Below are 19,366 nucleotides of genomic sequence, written 5' to 3'. Positions count from 1 at the left end.
TTTGGTTAACGGGGGAGTAATCCACTGTTTAAACTTTTTATAGTAATTCCATCCAAGCCCATCTGGGCCTGGGCCTGACTTACTCCTGCCTTCTGTAATTGCCCTCATTACTTCCTCCTCAGTAAAAGTACCTGTAACATCTTTAGTTAATTTCTCATACAGCTCCCCTTCCAGATCTTGTAGATGACAGGTGAAATATTGTCTGATCTCAAGTTCAGAGATTGGCTTTAAAGCGTGCACACACTCGTAATATGCACCCGTAATATTTAACATATCCTTCGGGTGAAAGGAAACTTCCCGCTCTTCTTTCTCTCTCAAGCCACTTATATCCATGGGCGCGTTAGGATTACGTGCCTTTGCCCATTCATCTCTATGTACCGCCAGCCCTTTTACTCTAAAATATATTTTTCTCTTTCTCTTTTTGTTTTGCCTGAAAGGCAGCTATAATATTTCATGACTGTTGAAGGATCTCTTTATTATAAGGCAAGCCCCGATTTGCTCTATCATGGCAACACAAAAATCTATAACTGCTTCATGGAAACCTCTTACTACTTTGTTAATTTTCCTTTCATAATTTTGACATTCTTTTTTATCACCCTTTTAAACCTTTTCCACCATTCCCCTAACTCATCCTCATCCTCCAGCAGAGTGAACACGTCAGCCGTCGTTGCTGCAATTCTTTACAGGAGAAAACATTCAACAGTTTTGTCCTTAACTTCCAAAGGGGTTTCCCCCGCGGGTATACCTGTCCCATAGTAAAGTCCACACTGAGCATAGCATGATCAGACCACGGAGTGACCACTAGTTGAACTTGCTCTGTTTTCAACTCTTTAGGGGCTCTGATCCTATCGATCTGGTAATAAGTGTATCCCCTTCATGGATCACTGCCTTGTTGTGGCGAAGGGGCTTGCGTAACTCAGTGAAGCCATAAGCTATGCCGTGCAGGGCTACCCAAGACGGACAGGTCTTGGCGGAGAAGTTCTGACAAAATGCGGTCCACTGGAGAAGGAAATGGCAACCCACTCCAGTATTCCTGCCAAGAAAACCCCATGGAACGTATCACAAGGCGAAAAGATATGACGCCGGAAGATGAGCCCCTCAGGTCGGAAGGTGTCCAATATGCTACTGGGGAAGAGCAGAGGGTATTTCCAAGTAGCGCCAGAAAGAGTGAAGCGGCTGGGCCAAAGCCGAAAGGACACTCAGCTGTGGATGTGTCTGGCGGTGAAAAGAAAATCCGATGCTGTAAAGAACAATATTGTTTAGGAACCTGGAATGTCAGATCAATGAATCAAGGTAAGCTGGAGGTGGTCAAACATGAGATGGCAAGATTGAACATCGACATCTTGGGAATCAGCAAATTAAAATGGACAAGCATGGGCGAATTTAATTCAGGTGACCATCATATCTACTACTGTGGGCAAGAATCCCTTAGAAGAAATGGAGTAGCACTCATAGTCAACAAAAGGGTGGGAAAAGCAGTACTGGGGTACAATCTTAAAAATGATAGAATGATCTCAGTACGAATCCAAGGCAAACCATTCAACATCACAGTAATTCAAGTCTATGCCCCAACCACTGAGGCCGAAGAAGCTGAGGTTGATCCGTTCTATGAAGACCTACAACACCTTCCAGAACTAACACCAAAAAAAGATGTCCTCTTCATCATAGGGGACTGGAACGCTAAAGTAGGAAGTCAAGAAATCACCGGGATAACAGGCAGGCATGGCCTTGGTGTACAAAATGAAGCAGGACAAAAGCTAATAGAGTTTTGCCAAGAGAACACGCTGATCATAGCAAACACTCTTTTCCAACAGCACAAGAGACGACTCTACACATGGACGTCGCCAGATGGTCAATATCGAAATCAGATTGATTATGTCCTTTGCAGCCAAAGATGGAGAAGCTCCATACAGTCAGTCAAAACAAGACCTGGAGCTGACTGTGGCTCAGATCATGAGCTGCTTCTTGCAAAATTTCGGCTTAAATTGAAGAACGTAGGGAAAACCACTAAACCGTTCAGGTATGACCTAAATCATATCCCTGATGAATATACAGTGGATGTGAGGAATAGATTTCAGGGATTAGACCTGATAGACAGAGTGCCTGAGGAACTATGGACGGAGGTCCGTAACATTGTTCAGGAGGCAGCAACGAAATCCATCCCAAAGAAAAAGAAATGCAAGAAAGCAAAGTGGCTATCTGATAAGGCTTTACAAGTAGCTGAGGAAAGAAGGGAAGCGAAAAGCAAGGGAGAAAGGGGAAGATATATCCAACTGAATGCAGAGTTCCAGAGAATAGCAAGGAGAGACAAGAAGGCCTTCTTCAATGAACAATGCAAAGAAATGGAGGAAAACAACAGAATGGGAAAGACTAGAGATCTCTTCAAGAAAATTGGAGATCTCAAGGGAACGTTTTGTGCAAAGACAGGCATGATAAAGGACAAAAAAGGCAGGGACCTCACAGAAGCAGATGAGATTAAGAAGAGGTGGAAAGAATACACAGAAGAACTATACAGGAAAGATCTTAATGTCCTTGATAGCCATGATAGTAATGTCCTTGATAGCCATGATAGTGCGGTCACTGAACCTGAGCCGGACATCCTCGAGAGTGAAGTCAAGTGGGCCTTAGGAAGCATTAATAACAACAAAGCTAGCGGAGATGACTGTCTTCCAGCTGAGCTATTTAAAATCCTAAAAGATGATGCTGTTAAAGTGCTGCATTCAATATGCCAACAAATTTGGAACACTCAGCAGTGGCCGCAAGACTGGGAAAGGTCAGTTTACATTCCATTTCCAAAGAAGGGCAATGCCAAAGAGTGTTCAAACTACCACACAATTGCGCTCATTTCACATGCCAGCAAGGTGATGCTCAAAATCCTACAAGCTAGGCTTCAGCAGTATGCGAACCGAGAACTACCGGAAGTACAAGCTGGGTTTCGAAGAGGCAGAGGAACTAGAGATCAAATCGCCAACATTCGCTGCATCATGGAGAAAGCAAGAGAATTCCAGAAAAACATCTATTTCTGCTTCATTGACTACGCTAAAGCCTTTGATTGTGTGGATCACAACAAACTGTGGCAAATTCTTAAAGTGATGGGAGTAGCAGACCACCTTACCTGTCTCCTGAGAAACCTGTACGAGGGTCAAGAAGCAACAGTAAGAACCAGACATGGAACAACCGAGTGGTTCAAAATTGGGAAAGGAGTACGACAAGGCTGCATATTGTCACCCTGCTTATTTAACTTATATGCAGAGTACATCATGAGAAATGCCGGGTTGGATGAATCAGAGGTCGGAATTAAGATTGCTGGGAGAATTATCAACAACCTCCAATATGCAGATGATACCACCCTAACGGCAGAAAGCGAAGAGGATCTAAAGAGCCTCTTGTTGAGGGTGAAAGAGGAGAGTGCAAAAGCTGGTTTGAAACTCAACATTAAAAAAACTAAGATCATGGCATTTGGCCCCATCACTTCCTGGCATATGGAAGGGGAAGAAATGGAAGCAGTGACAGATTTTACTTTCTTGGGCTCCAAGATCACCGCAGACGGTGACTGTAGCCATGAAATTAAAAGACGCTTGCTCCTTGGGAGGAAAGCTATGGCCAACCTAGACAGCATAGTAAGAAGCAGAGACATCACCTTGCCAACAAAGGTCCGTCTAATCAAAGCTATGGTTTTCCCAGTAGTAATGTATGGCTGTGAGAGCTGGACTATAAGGAAGGCTGAGCGCCGAAGGATTGATGCTTTTGAACTGTGGTGCTGGAGAAGACTCTTACAAGTCCCCTGGACTGCAAGGAGGTCCAATCAGTCAATCCTAAACGAAATCAACCCTGAGTGCTCATTGGAAGGACAGATATTGAAGCTGAAGCTCCAATATTTTGGCCACCTAATGCGAAGAGAAAACTCTCTGGAAAAGACCCTGATGCTGGGAAAGACTGAAGGCAAAAGGAGAAGGGGACAGCAGAGGATGAGATGGCTAGATAGCATTACCGATGCAATGAATATGAACTTGAGCACGCTCTGGGAGAGTGCGCAGGACAGGAAGGCTTGGCGTGCTATGGTCCATGGGGTCACGAAGAGTCGGACACGACTGAACTACTGAACAACAATAAGTGTATCTTGCTCCATACATGGCTGGATGGTTTTGAACAAAAGCTTCCCTACAGGTTACTGGAAAGAAATCTACTAGAGATGTCCAGCGCTTTATCAAGAAGATTATTGCACTCAAAAAATTGTTTTAAGTCTCGCTCCTCCCTGGGTAAAGGCTTCTGTTTAGCGCGATCATTATTGTTATCCTTTTGAGGCAAATAACTTACTCTGTTGGAAAGCCTTGTTCTATTATTAAAATCCCCTGCCAGTTTAATATAGTGACGTGTGTTGCAATAAGCTTTTACATGAGGCCAGAAATCTTTTCTGTCTTTTACTCTAACTGGAGCATATAGAGCACACAAATGAAACCCTGTAAGTTCTTTTGATCCATCCTTTGATACTGTTTGTAAAGAAAAACCTATAATCACCAGACATCCTGGTAGTGTTTCTAAAATGAAATCAATATTCATGTCACCTCTCCTACAAAAAAGCACTCCTACCCCTGTCTGGTATTAGAATCATAGAATAGTAGGGTTGGAAGGGGCCTACAAGGCCATTGAGTCCAACTCCCTGCTCAATGCAGGAATCCAAGTCATCCCTGACAGATGGCTGTCCAGCCTCCTCTTGAATGCCTCCAGTGTGGGAGAGCCCACCAGCCCTACTCTTCTATGATTCTATATGGTTCTTCGTCTTCCTCCCAATGGGGTGCTGTCAACCCCCCCATCCCTCTCCCGGGCTGCCCTGTTTCACCTCTTTCCCAGCTATATTTGCATAAGTGTGAGCAGCAGGAGCGGTCCCAGCTTGTTCATCGAGTGCTTGCTGGCTCTCATCTTCCTTTCTATTTCCCAATACGGTCTCTCCACCGAACTCCCCCCTTCCTCCTTCTCCTCTTTCTTTTAACAGTGGAAAATCTACAGTGAGATAGAGCCTTGCCTCCCCCAGTCGCTGTGAGGAGGCCACACTTGAATATACTCCTCGGGGAGGGGGGGACGACAGCTCCAGTTAGTTCTTTTTCTCTGACTTTTGAACGTGCTCCCAATTCTATAGTCTCTTAAGAAATTCCTCTGTCCCTGTTTTACTGCGCTGGATAAACCCTGTCCTCCCCGCTTTACAGCTGTCCCTCGTCCTTCACAGGGTGAAAGAAACTTCCTTCACTAAGAGTGAAACTGCAGGTAGCCAAACGTTCTGGACAAGTAAGTGCAATTATGTGGTTTGTGCGAGACAAGCGTGAACCTGACGAGCAGCCTGTCAGGAGCACCCTAGCTGCCTCTTGCAGTCCCCACCAATAGCCAACTCAGGAAACAGACGACGAGGAATTATTTCCGAGACTTTATTCCTTTATTCCTTTATGACTCTTTCAGATACTAATCACTAGCGCCAAAGCAAGGAACAGCACTGGGGAAAGATAGCAGAGTAGGCTAAGCTCCAGGTCAGGCAGTTGGTCCCCGTTTGAAGGAGAACCACGGGAAGACCCTGAACTTATGGGCTAGGGAGAGATCCTCTTTCCCTTGGGTCCTCGGGACGCGACCGTTGTTTGCGTGCCAAACGAGTGGAGCGCCTCCATTCTGCGCCCTCCATCTGTCGCCGCTCCCTGCATCTGCGCCGAGCATCCAGCAAGCCCCCCTCCAGCGCTCTCTTGCTGCCAGGGTCACTATCTCTCCCAGGAATGCCGGCAGGAGGAATCTCTGCCAGCTGCTGTGCCTGTGAGGGATGAGCGGGCTCCTCTCCCACAGATTGCTGTTCCTCCTCAGAATCAGAACTGCTCTGGGGCTCTATCGGCTCATTTTCCACCCTGATATCATCCCCGCTCCCATGAGGCCCCCCTTGTGCCCCTCCCCTGGGGACCCGGGTTTGTGGGGGTACAGCTGGTGGAAGCGCCTCAGCAGCAACGGAGCATGCACATTTTCCGCAGGTTCCCAGGATCGCTCATCTGGCCCGTACCCCTTCCAGTCCACCAGATATTGCAAGCGGCCATGAGAAAGGCGGGAGTCCAGAATCTCCGCGACCTCCAACTCCTCCTCCCCCTCCACCAGCACTGGCGGCGGGGGGGAGCCAGCCAAGCGATAAGGTTCGCCAGATACGGGGGAGACCACAAGGACCGAAGAAAAACAGGATGGATCTTCATGGAAGGGGGCAGAGCCAGGCGAAAAGCAACAGGGTTAATCTGGGCTGTAATCTGGAAAGGCCCCATGTGGCGAGGCACGAGCTTCCTTGCGGGCGAGTGAGAGGGGAGGTATTGGGTGGACAACCCAACCCAGTCCCCTGGTTGCAGAGACGGACCCGGCTGGCACCGCCGGTCCGCAGAGGCCTTGTAGGCTGTCTTGGCTTGCTCGAGGGAGTCCCATAAGAGGTGGTGTACCGCTCGCAACTCCTCCCAAAAGTCATGGGCCGCTGGCACCGAAGAGGGAGCTAGGGTGGACGGGAAAGGCTTGGGGTGGTAACCAAAATTGGCAAAAAATGGAGTTTGGCGGGTGGAAGCATGGCAGGCATTGTTATAAGCAAATTCTGTGAGAGGCAGCAAGGAAAACCAGTCATCTTGCTGGTAATTGACATAACAGTGCAAATGCTGCTCCACAGTCGCATTGGTGCGCTCGGTCTGACCGTCCGTCTGTGGATGGTGAGCGGAGGAAAGACGGAGCGTCACATGGAGAAGCCCAAGTAGCTCCCTCCAGAAATGGGCAGTGAATTTGGCCCCCCTATCCGAAATGAGACCCTTGGGCCATCTGTGGAGCCGGAAAACATGCGCCAAAAAAAGCTCCGCCATCTCCCTGGCTGTGGGCAACCCAGCACAGGGGATGAAATGGGCCATCTTAGAAAACAAATCCACCACCACCAGAATGGTGGTCTTACCATGTGAGCGAGGCAAGTCAGTGATGAAGTCAAGGGAGAGCAGTTTCCAAGGTCCTGAGGGGGTAGGCAGGGGGTGAAGCAAGCCTGTGGGCTTGCCTGAGGGGGCCTTCACCCGCTGGCAGGTTGGGCAGGAGGCGACGTAGGTCTTGACGTCCGACACACACGAGGCCACCAAAAATCCCGCGTCATTCCATGCAGGGTCTTGGCAAAGCCAAAATTCCCAGTGGTGGGGGAGTCGTGGCACTGATGGAGAACCTTCTCACGGAGGGGTCTAGAAGGCACATAGACCCAGCCAGAATGGAAAAGCAGGCCACCTCGCAAAGAGAAGGGGGTAGAGTGGGGGAGGCCAGAGGCTAGCCCCAATTCCTCCACTTTTGTGCGGACAAAAGCATCCTGAGCCTGTTCAGAGTGAATAAGTTCATCCCAAGAGCGAGGCACTGCAGCTGCCGCCAAGCTCTAGGGGGGGAAGAATCAGAGGGGGGGGATTTCCCTCACCCCCTGGCTGGAGGTCCGGCTTATGAGAAAGAGGATCTGCTTGTAGGTTGTCGGAGGCCTTCACATGTCAAATCCTGTTTCCCGCCTCCCAGCTGAGCAGAGCAGAGCAGAGCAGAGCAGAGCAAGCTGCTCCAGCTGGTCCAGGGACTACAGAAGCAGGCAAGCTCCCGGAGAGCGAGCGAACAGAGCGAGCGAGCAGGGGGAGCAAACAGGAGTTGGCCAGGGGAGTTCGGCAGGGGAGGTCAAGGGGGAGGCCCCTAACATTTTTTTAAATTATTTTTATTTTTTATTTTAACTAACTTTTTTCCATTTATTTGTCTTGTAACACACACTTCCACACCAGTGGGACTCTGCTTTTAACCTCTACTGAGTAGAGGAGCAGGCACAGGCTAGTCCAGAACAATCACAAAGCTAGACACAAAAAGGGAAAAGAGGCTATGGAAGGACAAGACTCTCCAGTGGTGGTGACCTGCAAGGTGTGTGCCATGTTTGTTTTCTTGCCTGAGAACAGCATGGCCTACACCTGCAACAAGTGCAAGTTGATCACGCTGCTGGAGGAAAAAGTAAGTGGACTGGAGCGGCGACTGTCGACCCTCCGGGGAATAAGAGAACACGAAGAGTTCTTGGACAGAATGGGGGAACTACACCAGCAAAGGGAAGACCAGAAGCTTGAAGAGCAACAGCAAGATGAGGCAGAAGTGGGAAATGCTGAGGTGAAGAAAAATGGAGTAGAGGATACTCCTTGGACAAGGGTGACAGGAGAAGAAGAACTAGACGCCATTCTGCGCCAGTGGAAGCAGTGGAGCTGTGGAACCGATTCCAGGTACTTGCGGATGACACTGGAGGACAGCCTGCAGAGGAAGAATCACAGGGGAACCTGCATGAGAGTGAGCAAGAGGCTGAAGGTCAGTCAAACAGAGGCGATGAAACCCAGGCCTACAAGAAGAAGAAGAGAAGAGTGGTAGTAGTGGGAGACTCCTTGCTGCGTGGGATCGAGACCCAAGTATGTCGTGAAGACCCATGGACTCGCCAGGTATGTTGTCTCCCGGGAGGACAGATTAGAGACGTGACTGAAAGGTTGCCTGCGCTCATAAAGCCGACTGACAGGTATCCCTTTCTTCTCATCCATGTGGGAACAAATGATACTGCCAAGCGGAGCTACGAAGAGATCATGTCAGACTTTGAAGCTTTGGGAAGGAAACTCAAGAACTTTGGGGCCCAGATAGTTTTCTCATCCATCCTTCCAGTAGTTAGAAGCGGGATAGAAAGGGAACGAAAAATACTCCGGGTGAATGACTGGCTACGAAGGTGGTGCCGACAAGAGAGATTTGGATTCTGGGACCACGGGCTGTACTTCCTGGAGGATGGGCTGTTGGCTGGGGATGGGTTGCACCTCACAAAGGCTGGGAAGGATGTGTTTGGCCACAGCATGAAGAACTTCATCAGGAGGGCTTTAATCTGAATCCTACGGGGAAGGGAGATGTAATGTTGGGGGTAACAATGGACATAGGCGCATGCACTGCAATGGAGAGAACAGCTCTGATAGCGCCCAATAATAGTCTTCAGACACATGTAGGAAGAAAGCCAGACTATGAAGCACATGGTCTTCGATGTCTATATACTAATGCCCAGAGTATGGGAAACAAACAGAACCAACTTGAACTCTTAATACAAGAGGGAAATTATGACCTGATAGGTATAACTGAGACTTGGTGGGATGACTCTCATGACTGGAATACAGCAATTGAAGGATATAACTTGTTCAAAAAGAACAGGAGGAACAGAAAGGGAGGTGGGGTTGCACTGTATGTGAAAAATACATATCTCTGCACAGAAATACAGGAGGAGGAGCTTGGTAGCCCCATCGAGAGCATCTGGGTCGAAATAAATTGAGCAAAGAATAAAAGGAACCTGGTGGTCGGAGTCTACTACCGGCCACCCAATCAAGGAGAAGACGAGGATGAAACTTTTGAAAAGCAAATAGCCAATGTTTTAAGGAAGCATAATGTAGTCGTAATGGGGGACTTCAATTTCCCCGATATTTGTTGGGAGACACATTTTGCAAAACATGGCCCCTCCAGGAAATTCCTGACTTGTGTGGCGGATAACTTCCTCCTACAGAGAGTAGAGGAAGGAACTAGAGGATCGGCTATCCTTGACTTGATCCTAACCAACAGAGATGACTTAGTGGGTAAAGTAGCAGTTACAGGAACTCTGGGGGAAAGCGACCATGTTGTACTTGAGTTCTTGGTTCTAAGGGAAGCAAAAGCCGAGTGTAGTCAAACGCGTACCCTGGATTTTAGGAAAGCTGATTTTAATAAACTCAGAAAAATGATCAGTAAGGTCCCATGGCAAGCGATGCTAGTGAGAAAAGGAGTCCAAGATGGGTGGGAGCTTTTAAAAAAGGAAATTCTCAAGGCACAATCACAAGCAATTCCAACAAGAAGAAAAGGTGGAAGACAACAGAAGAAGCCAATGTGGCTTCAAAAAAAGCTTAGGGATGACCTGAAAACAAAAAAGGACACATATAGGAAGTGGAAAGAAGGCCAAGTAACAAAGGAAGAGTACAGGCAGATAGCACAGAATTGCAGGGATGGCGTCAGGAAGGCTAAAGCTGAGAATGAGCTGAGGTTAGCAAGGCATGTTAAAAACAACAAAAAGGCTTTCTTCAGCTACGTGTATAGTAAAAGACAGAGGAAAGAAATGGTGGTTCAGCTATTAAATAAGGATGGCAAAATGATAACAGATGACAAAGAAAAGGCAGAGGTGCTCAATTCCTACTTTGGCTCAGGGTCTATGCCCCCCCTGGCAAAGGCGAAGTACAGGCTGAAGGGGCAGGATTGCAGCGTGAGATCGACAGGCATATGGTCAAGGAACACCTCATTACTTTGAATGAGTTCAAATCTCCAGGGCCAGATGAGCTGCACCCTAGAGTCATAAAGGAACTGGCAGAAGAACTCTCAGAACCGCTGTCTGTTCTCTTTGAGCAATCATGGAGGACGGGGGAAGTGCCAGATGACTGGAGGAGGGCTAATGTTGTCCCTATCTTCAAAAAGGGTAAAAAGGAGGAACCTGGGAACTACAGACCAGTCAGTCTGACATCCATCCCTGGGAAAATTCTGGAGCAGATGATAAAGCAATCCATCTGGAAGCACCTTGACAACAATGCTGTGATGACTCGAAGCCAACATGGATTTGTCAAAAACAAGTTGTTGTTGTTGTTGTTCAGTCGTTCAGTCGTGTCCGACTCTTCGTGACCCCATGGACCATAGCACGCCAGGCCTTCCTGTCCTGCGCTCTCTCCCGGAGCGTGCTCAAGTTCATATTCATTGCATCCGTGATGCTATCTAGCCATCTCATCCTCTGCCGTCCCCTTCTCCTTTTGCCTTCAGTCTTTCCCAGCATCAGGGTCTTTTCCAGGGAGTTTTCTCTTCGCATTAGGTGGCCAAAATATTGGAGCTTCAGCTTCATTATCTGTCCTTCCAATGAGCACTCAGGGTTGATTTCCTTTAGGATGGACTGATTTGACCTCCTTGCAGTCCAGGGGACTCGTAAGAGTCTTCTCCAGCACCACAGTTCGAAAGCATCAATTCTTCGGCGCTCAGCCTTCCTTATAGTCCAGCTCTCACAGCCATACATTACTACTGGGAAAACCATAGCTTTGATTAGACGGACCTTTGTCGGCAAGGTGATGTCTCTGCTTCTTACTATGCTGTCTAGGTTGGCCATAGCTTTCCTCCCAAGGAGCAAGCGTCTTTTAATTTCATGGCTACAGTCACCGTCTGCGGTGATCTTGGAGCCCAAGAAAGTAAAATCTGTCACTGCTTCCATTTCTTCCCCTTCTATATGCCAGGAAGTGATAGGGCCAGATGACATGATCTTAGTTTTTTTAATGTTGAGTTTCAAACCAGCTTTTGCACTCTCCTCTTTCACCCTCAACAAGAGGCTCTTGAGATCCTCTTCACTTTCTGCCATTAGGGTGGTATCATCTGCATATCGGAGGTTGTTGATAATTCTCCCGGCAATCTTAATTCCGACCTCTGATTCATCCAACCCGGCATTTCTCATGATGTACTCTGCATATAAGTTAAATAAGCAGGGTGACAATATGCAGCCTTGTCGTACTCCTTTCCCAATTTTGAACCACTCGGTTGTTCCATGTCTGGTTCTTACTGTTGCTTCTTGACCCTCGTACAGGTTTCTCAGGAGACAGGTAAGGTGGTCTGCTACTCCCATCACTTTAAGAATTTGCCACAGTTTGTTGTGATCCACACAATCAAAGGCTTTAGCATAGTCAATGAAGCAGAAATAGACGTTTTTCTGGAATTCTCTTGCTTTCTCCATGATGCAGCGAATGTTGGCGATTTGATCTCTAGTTCCTCTGCCTCTTCGAAACCCAGCTTGTACTTCCGGTAGTTCTCGGTTCGCATACTGCTGAAGCCTAGCTTGTAGGATTTTGAGCACCACCTTGCTGGCATGTGAAATGAGCGCAATGGTGCGGTAGTTTGAACACTCTTTGGCGTTGCCCTTCTTTGGAATTGGAATGTAAACTGACCTTTTCCAGTCTTGTGGCCACTGTTGAGTGTTCCAAATTTGTTGGCATATTGAATGCAGCACTTTAACAGCATCATCTTTTAGGATTTTAAATAGCTCAGCTGGAATACTGTCATCTCCGCTAGCTTTGTTGTTACTAATGCTTCCTAAGGCCCACTTGACTTCACTCTCGAGGATGTCCGGCTCAAGTTCAGTGACCACACTATCATGGCTATCAGGGACATTCAGATCTTTCCTGTATAGTTCTTCTGTGTATTCTTGCCACCTCTTCTTAATCTCATCTGCTTCTGTGAGGTCCCTGCCTTTTTTGTCCTTTATCATGCCCGTCTTTGCACAAAACGTTCCCTTGAGATCTCCAATTTTCTTGAAGAGATCTCTAGTCTTTCCCATTCTGTTGTTTTCCTCCATTTCTTTGCATTGTTCATTGAAGAAGGCCTTCTTGTCTCTCCTTGCTATTCTCTGGAACTCTGCATTCAGTTGGGTATATCTTCCCCTTTCTCCTTTGCTTTTCGCTTCCCTTCTTTCGTGAGCTACTTGTAAAGCCTCATCAGACAGCCACTTGGCTTTCTTGCATTTCTTTTTCTTTGGGACGGATTTCGTTGCTGCCTCCTGAACAATGTTACGGACCTCCGTCCATAGTTCCTCAGGCACTCTGTCTATCAGGTCTAATCCCTGAAATCTATTCCTCACCTCCACTATATTCATCAGGGATATGATTTAGGTCATACTTGAACGGTTTAGTGGTTTTCCCGACGTTCTTCAATTTAAGCTGAAATTTTGCAAGAAGCAGCTCATGATCTGAGCCACAGTCAGCTCCAGGTCTTGTTTTGACTGACTGTATGGAGCTTCTCCATCTTTGGCTGCAAAGGACATAATCAATCTGATTTCGATATTGACCATCTGGCGACGTCCATGTGTAGAGTCGCCTCTTGTGCTGTTGGAAAAGAGTGTTTGCTATGATCAGCATGTTCTCTTGGCAAAACTCTATTAGCTTTTGTCCTGCTTCATTTTGTACACCAAGGCCATGCCTGCCTGTTATCCCGGTGATTTCTTGACTTCCTACTTTAGCATTCCAATCCCCTATGATGAAGAGGACATCTTTTTTTGGTGTTAGTTCTAGAAGGTGTTGTAGGTCTTCATAGAACCGATGAACCTCAGCTTCTTCGGCATCAGTGGTTGGGGCATAGACTTGAATTACTGTGATGTTGAATGGTTTGCCTTGGATTCGTACTGAGATCATTCTATCATTTTTAAGATTGTACCCCAGTACTGCTTTTCCCACCCTTTTGTTGACTATGAGTGCTACTCCATTTCTTCTAAGGGATTCTTGCCCACAATAGTAGATATGATGGTCACCTGAATTAAATTCGCCCATGCCTGTCCATTTTAGTTCGCTGATTCCCAAGATGTCGATGTTCAATCTTGCCATCTCATGTTTGACCACCTCCAGCTTACCTTGATTCATTGATCTGACATTCCAGGTTCCTAAACAATATTGTTCTTTACAGCATCGGATTTTCTTTTCACCGCCAGACACATCCACAGCTGAGTGTCCTTTCGGGTTTGGCCCAGCCGCTTCACTCTTTCTGGCGCTACTTGGAAATACCCTCTGCTCTTCCCCAGTAGCATATTGGACACCTTCCGACCTGAGGGGCTCATCTTCCGGCGTCATATCTTTTAGCCTTGTGATACGTTCCATGGGGTTTTCTTGGCAAGAATACTGGAGTGGGTTGCCATTTCCTTCTCCAGTGGACCACATTTTGTCAGAACTCTCTGCCATGACCTGTCCGTCTTGGGTGGCCCTGCACGGCATAGCTTATGGCTTCACTGAGTTACGCAAGCCCCTTCGCCACAACAAGGCAGTGATCCATGAAGGGGATCAAAAACAAGTCCTGCCAGACAAATCTGATCTCATTTTTTGATCAAGTAACCTCCCTTGTTGACCGTGGGAATGCTGTAGACATCATATACCTTGACTTCAGCAAAGCTTTCGACAAAGTGCCCCATGATATCCTGATGAGCAGACTAGCTCAAAATGGGCTAGATGAAACAACGATCCGGTGGATCCACAGTTGGCTACAGAATCGGACTCAAAGAGTGCTTATCAATGGGACCTTCTCAAACTGGGGAGAGGTAACGAGTGGGGTACCGCAGGGTTCAGTCCTGGGCCCAGTGCTCTTCAACATTTTTATGAATGACTTGGAGGAGGAGGTGCAGGGAATGCTGATCAAATTTGCAGATGACACAAAATTGGGCGGGATAGCTAATACTTTGGAAGACAGAAACAAAATTCAAAGTGATCTGGATAGACTGAAGCGCTGGGCAGAAAACAACAGAAAACAACAGAATGACATTTAATAGGGACAAATGCCAAGTTCTGCACGTAGGAAAAAGAAACCAAATGCACAGTTACAAGATGGGGGATACCTGGCTCAACCACACTACAAGCGAGAAGGATCTTGGAATTGTTGTTGATCACAAGCTGAATATGAGCCAACAATGTGATGTGGCTGCAAAAAAGGCAAATGCTATTTTGAGCTGCATTCATAGAAGCCTCGCTGCCAAATCCCGGGAAGTACTAGTTCCCCTCTACTCAGCACTGGTTAGGCCTCATCTGGAGTACTGTGTCCAGTTCTGGGCACCACACTTTAAGAAGGATGCAGACAAACTGGAGAGGGTTCAGAGGAGGGCAACAAAGATGATCAGGGGACTGGAAACAAAGCCCTATGAAGAGAGACTGGAAGAACTGGGCATGTTTAGCCTTGAGAAGAGAAGACTGAGGGGAGATATGATAGCACTCTTCAAGTACTTGAAAGGTTGTCACAGAGAAGAAGGACAGGATCGCTTCTCGATCATCCCAGAGTGCAGGACACAGAATAATGGGCTCAAGTTACAGGAAGCCACATTCCGGCTGAACATCAGGAAAAACTTCCTGACTGTAAGAGCAATACGACAATGGAACCAATTACCTGTGGAGGTGGTGGGCTCTCCCACACTGGAGGCCTTCAAGATGAGGCTGGACAGCCATTTGTCAGGGATGCTCTGACTTGGATTCCTGTATTGAGCAGGGGGTTGGACTCGATGGCCTTGTAGGCCCCTTCCAACCCTACTATTCTATGATTCTATGATTCTAAGGTGGAACCAGGAGGGGAAAAAGCGACCACCTAATCTGCCGCTGGTTTAAGGCACGGGCTGTCTGAAGATGTTCCAGGTTGCGATGGTTGCTTCTAACTTTGACTGGGTGCTGCGCCCCCTCCAGGAGATGACGCCAGGTCTCCAAAGTGGACTTGATGGCCAACAGTTCCTTCTCCCAGATGGTATAATTCCTCTCAGACATGTTCAGCTTCCTGGAGTGGTAGGTGCTGGGTTGCAACCCGCCGCCCGCCCGATATGGCTGAAAAAGCACTGCCCCCACCGCAAAGTCAGAGGCATCAGTTTGCGCTACAAAAGGCTTCCTGGGGTTGGGATGTAACAGGATCAGCTCAGAACTAAAAAGCTTCTTAAGTTCCTTGAAAGCCCGTTGGGTAGATGCCGTCCAATGAAAAGGAGATTTCCTGCCCTTGAGGTGGTCCGTGAGAGGAGATGTCAGCCGAGCAAAGCTGGGCAGGAACTTCCTGTAAAAATTGGCAAACCCCAGAAAACATTGCAAGTCTTTCTTGGTGGATGGAGCCTGCCAGGAGACGACAGCCTGGACCTTTGCAGGATCCATCCTGATACCATCAGCTGAGATAATGTAGCCAAGATAATCCAAAGAGGTTAGGTCAAACACACGTTTCTCCAGCTTGGCATAAAGATGGTGCTCGCGGAGGTGCTGGAGACATGGTGCTGATGGGCGTGGGGGTCCTCAGAAAATATAAGTAAATCATCAAGATACACAATGAGGAAAGTGTCCAAATAATCCCAGCAGATGGCATTCATAAAATGCAAAAAGGGGGGGGGGCGCAGGCGAGCCCAAACGGCATCACTAGGTATTCATACGCTCTGTACCAGGTGCCGAAACAGGTCTTCCGCTCATCCCCCTCCCGGATGCAAATCAGATTGTAGGCGCCACGCAGGTCCAACTTTGTGAAAATCTTGGCTCGCCCCAGGCGCTCCAGCATCTCAGGGATTGGGGAGGGGGTACTTATCAGGGATGGAGACCGAATTTAAATTTCTGAAATTGTGCACCGGGTGGAGTTCTCCAGATCTCTTGGCCACAAAGATGGTAGGGGCGCAGGCGGGGGAGGAGGAGGGGCAAATGAAGCCACGTCTGAGGTTTGTGTCCAAAAACTCCCACAGAGCTCGAAGTTCCGGCTCCGACATCGAATACAGCTGGCCAGCGGGGATGGTCGCCCCAGGAATGAGGTTAACGGCACAGTCAAAAGGGCGGGGGGGGGGGAGCCGGTCAGCCTCCTTCTTGTCAAACACATTCCAAAAAGCTGCATACTTCTCTGGGAGGATCACGGTAGCTGAAGGACTGCCAGAAGCAGACAAGGAGGGGGAGGAAAGGGTTAAGGCCTGGGCTGGCACTGGGAGGCAATGCTCCCAGCAGTAGGGAGAGGCAAACTCCACTTGCTGAAGCCCCCAAGAAATCTGAGGATTATGCTTAGAGAGCCAGGAAACACCCAGCACGATTGGGTATTGGGGAACCTTGGCCAAGTGAAATTGAATCTGCTCAATGTGGGACTGGGCGCTCAGAGTGAGCGGAGCTGTAATCCAGGTCACTACGCCTGAAGAAAGAGGATGCCCATCGATGGTCTCCACTGCCAAGGGGGCAGGAAGAGGCAGGGTAGGAATCTTGTGGAAGAGGGCGAACGTTTCATCCATGAAACTGGTCATAGCCCCAGAGTCCACTAAAGCCAGGGCCTCCACCCCACCCCACTGGGAGGAGCGGAGGTGAACATGCAATAGCAGATGGGAGGGTGGGGGGGTTGTGGAAGGCACCCACCTGGTGGGGAACCAACCCCCACACTGGAGACCCCCAACAGGCTTGGGGGCCAGCCTAATCAGGCCTGGGGACGAGGAGGAGGAGGAGGAAGGAGAGGAGGGGGGGCAGTGGGGCTGCGGGTCTAGTGCGGCAGGTTTTGGCAAAATGTCCCAGCTTTCCACTCCGAAAGCATCGGCGCTCCGCCGATCTAGTTCCTCTGGCGGCACCAGGGCTCGGGTAGCTCCCAGCTGCATCGGGGTCTCCTCCGCCCCCACCGCAGGGGCAGGGAGTGGAGGAGGGGGCTGGAAACGTGGGCGAATGGGAGGAGAGAAATCTCGGCCCCTGGCGTCCCTCCGGGTCTGCTGGCGCCCCTCCAGCCGACTATCTGGAGGCAGGTCTGGATGAGGTCCTCCAAAGTAGGCGGGCTAAGCATGCTCGCCAACTTGTCCAAGATCTCGTTCTTCAAACCGTCCAAAAACAGAGCCACCAGCGCAGCATCATTCCACTGTAAATCCTACATCAGCAAGTGAAAAGTTGTCGCATAGCTGGAAACTGAGTCCTTGCCCTGCCTGAGGCGGTGAATCTCCCGAGAAGCTGTCTGCGTGCGCAGGGGGTCACCAAAAAAACTGGCCATTGCTGTCATGAAACCTTGATAGTCCCCGAGCAGGGGGTCATTAGCGAGAAGAAGTCCCGAAGCCCATTTAGCTGCCACGCCTGAAAGTAGTTTAATTTTATTTATTTGTTTGTTTGTTTGTTTGTTTGTTTCATTTCTATACCGCCCAATAGCCGAAGCTCTCTGGGCGGTTCACAAAAACTAAAACCAAACAACACACAATAAAACAATTTAAAATATATAGAACATTAAAACCACAATATAACAATACAACCACAATAAAACCTAGCAGCAGTACAGGAGTTTAAAATACAGATTTAAAACAGCAAAGATAAAAATTCAGAAAGCTAAAATGCCTGGGAAAATAAAAAGGTCTTCACCTGGCGCCGAAAGGAGTACAATGTAGGCGCCAGGCGAACCTCACTAGGGAGCTCATTCCAGAGCCGGGGTGCCACAACAGAAAAAGCCCTCCTCCTAGTAGCCACCCGCCTCACTTCCTTTGGCAAGGGCTCACGGAGAAGGGCCTCTGATGATGACCTTAAGGTCCGGGCAGGCACATATGGGAGGAGGCGATCCTTCAGGTAACCTGGCCCCAAGCCGTTAAGGGCTTTGAATGTTAACACCAGCACTTTGAATCGGGCCCGGAAATGGACTGGCAGCCAGTGCAGCTGGAAAAGTACTGGCGTAATATGAGCTCGCAGGCCAGTCCCTGTTAACAATCTTGCTGCCCTATTTTGGACCAGCTGAAGTTTCCGGACCGTTTCATTCAAGAGTGCCTGGAGCTGTCCTACAACCACCTGCTCAAGCACCTTGCCCAGGAAGGGGTTGTTGGCCACTGGCCTATAATTGTTAACATCCTCTGGGTCCAGGTTAGGCTTTTTCAGGAGTGGTCTAATTACTGCCTCTTTTAAAGCAGCAGGCACCACTCCCTCTCTCAAGGAGGAATTTACAACCTCCTGGACCCAGCCGGACAACCCCTCCTTGTTTGATTTAATAAGCCATGAAGGGCAAGGGTCAAGCACACAAGTGGTTGATCGGACTTGGCCAAGCACCTTGTCCGCATCCTCAGGCCTCAGTAACTGAAACTCATCCAATAAAACTGGACCAGACGGTGCTCTGAACGCCTCTACCAATGGAACTGCATTAATGGTGGTGTCCAATTCATGACGAATCTGAGCGACTTTATCCTCAAAGTGCCGCGCAAACTCGTCACAGCGTTCTACCGAGGGTTCCACCGTCTCTCTCCCTGGCCCAGAATGTAACAGGCCGCGAACCACTTGGAAAAGCTCCGCTGGACGACACTGAGAAGATGCAATGCTGGTGGAAAAGAACTGCCTCTTTGCCACCCTCACCGCCACAGAGTAGGCTCGATAGTGGGCTCTTACCTGTGTTCGGTCAGACTCAGCACGAGTTTTCCTCCACCTGCGTTCTAGCCATCTCCCCTCTTGCTTCATTGCCCTCAGCTCAGGTGTATACCAAGGAGCTGGCCGGGCTCTGCTCAGAGGGAGAGGGTGTTTGGGCGCGATCGTGTCAACCGCCCGAGTCATCTCTGCATTCCACAGAGCGACCTGGGCTTCGACAGGAGCACCAGCCATACCAGCAGGAAAATCCCCCAGAGCCCTCTGGAATCCATCGGAATCCATTAATCTCCGGGGGCGGACCATTTTAATAGGTCCCCCACCCTTGCAGAGGGGAAAGGCCGCCAGAAGTCTAAACCTCAGCAGGAAGTGATCTGACCATGACAAAGGGACAGATGTTAATTCCTCCACTTAATGATGAAGCCCACATGAACCTGTTCTGTCAGGAAATGCTCAGGTCGTAGGCACATGTACAGCTCCGATTGGGCCCGATTTGGAAA

Source organism: Heloderma suspectum, chromosome 4, assembly GCF_057233095.1.
Source record: "Heloderma suspectum isolate Gila_16-S chromosome 4, 16-S_ref, whole genome shotgun sequence".
NCBI classification, from domain to species: Eukaryota; Metazoa; Chordata; class Lepidosauria; order Squamata; family Helodermatidae; genus Heloderma; species Heloderma suspectum.
Note: the sequence above shows the minus strand (reverse complement) of the source record.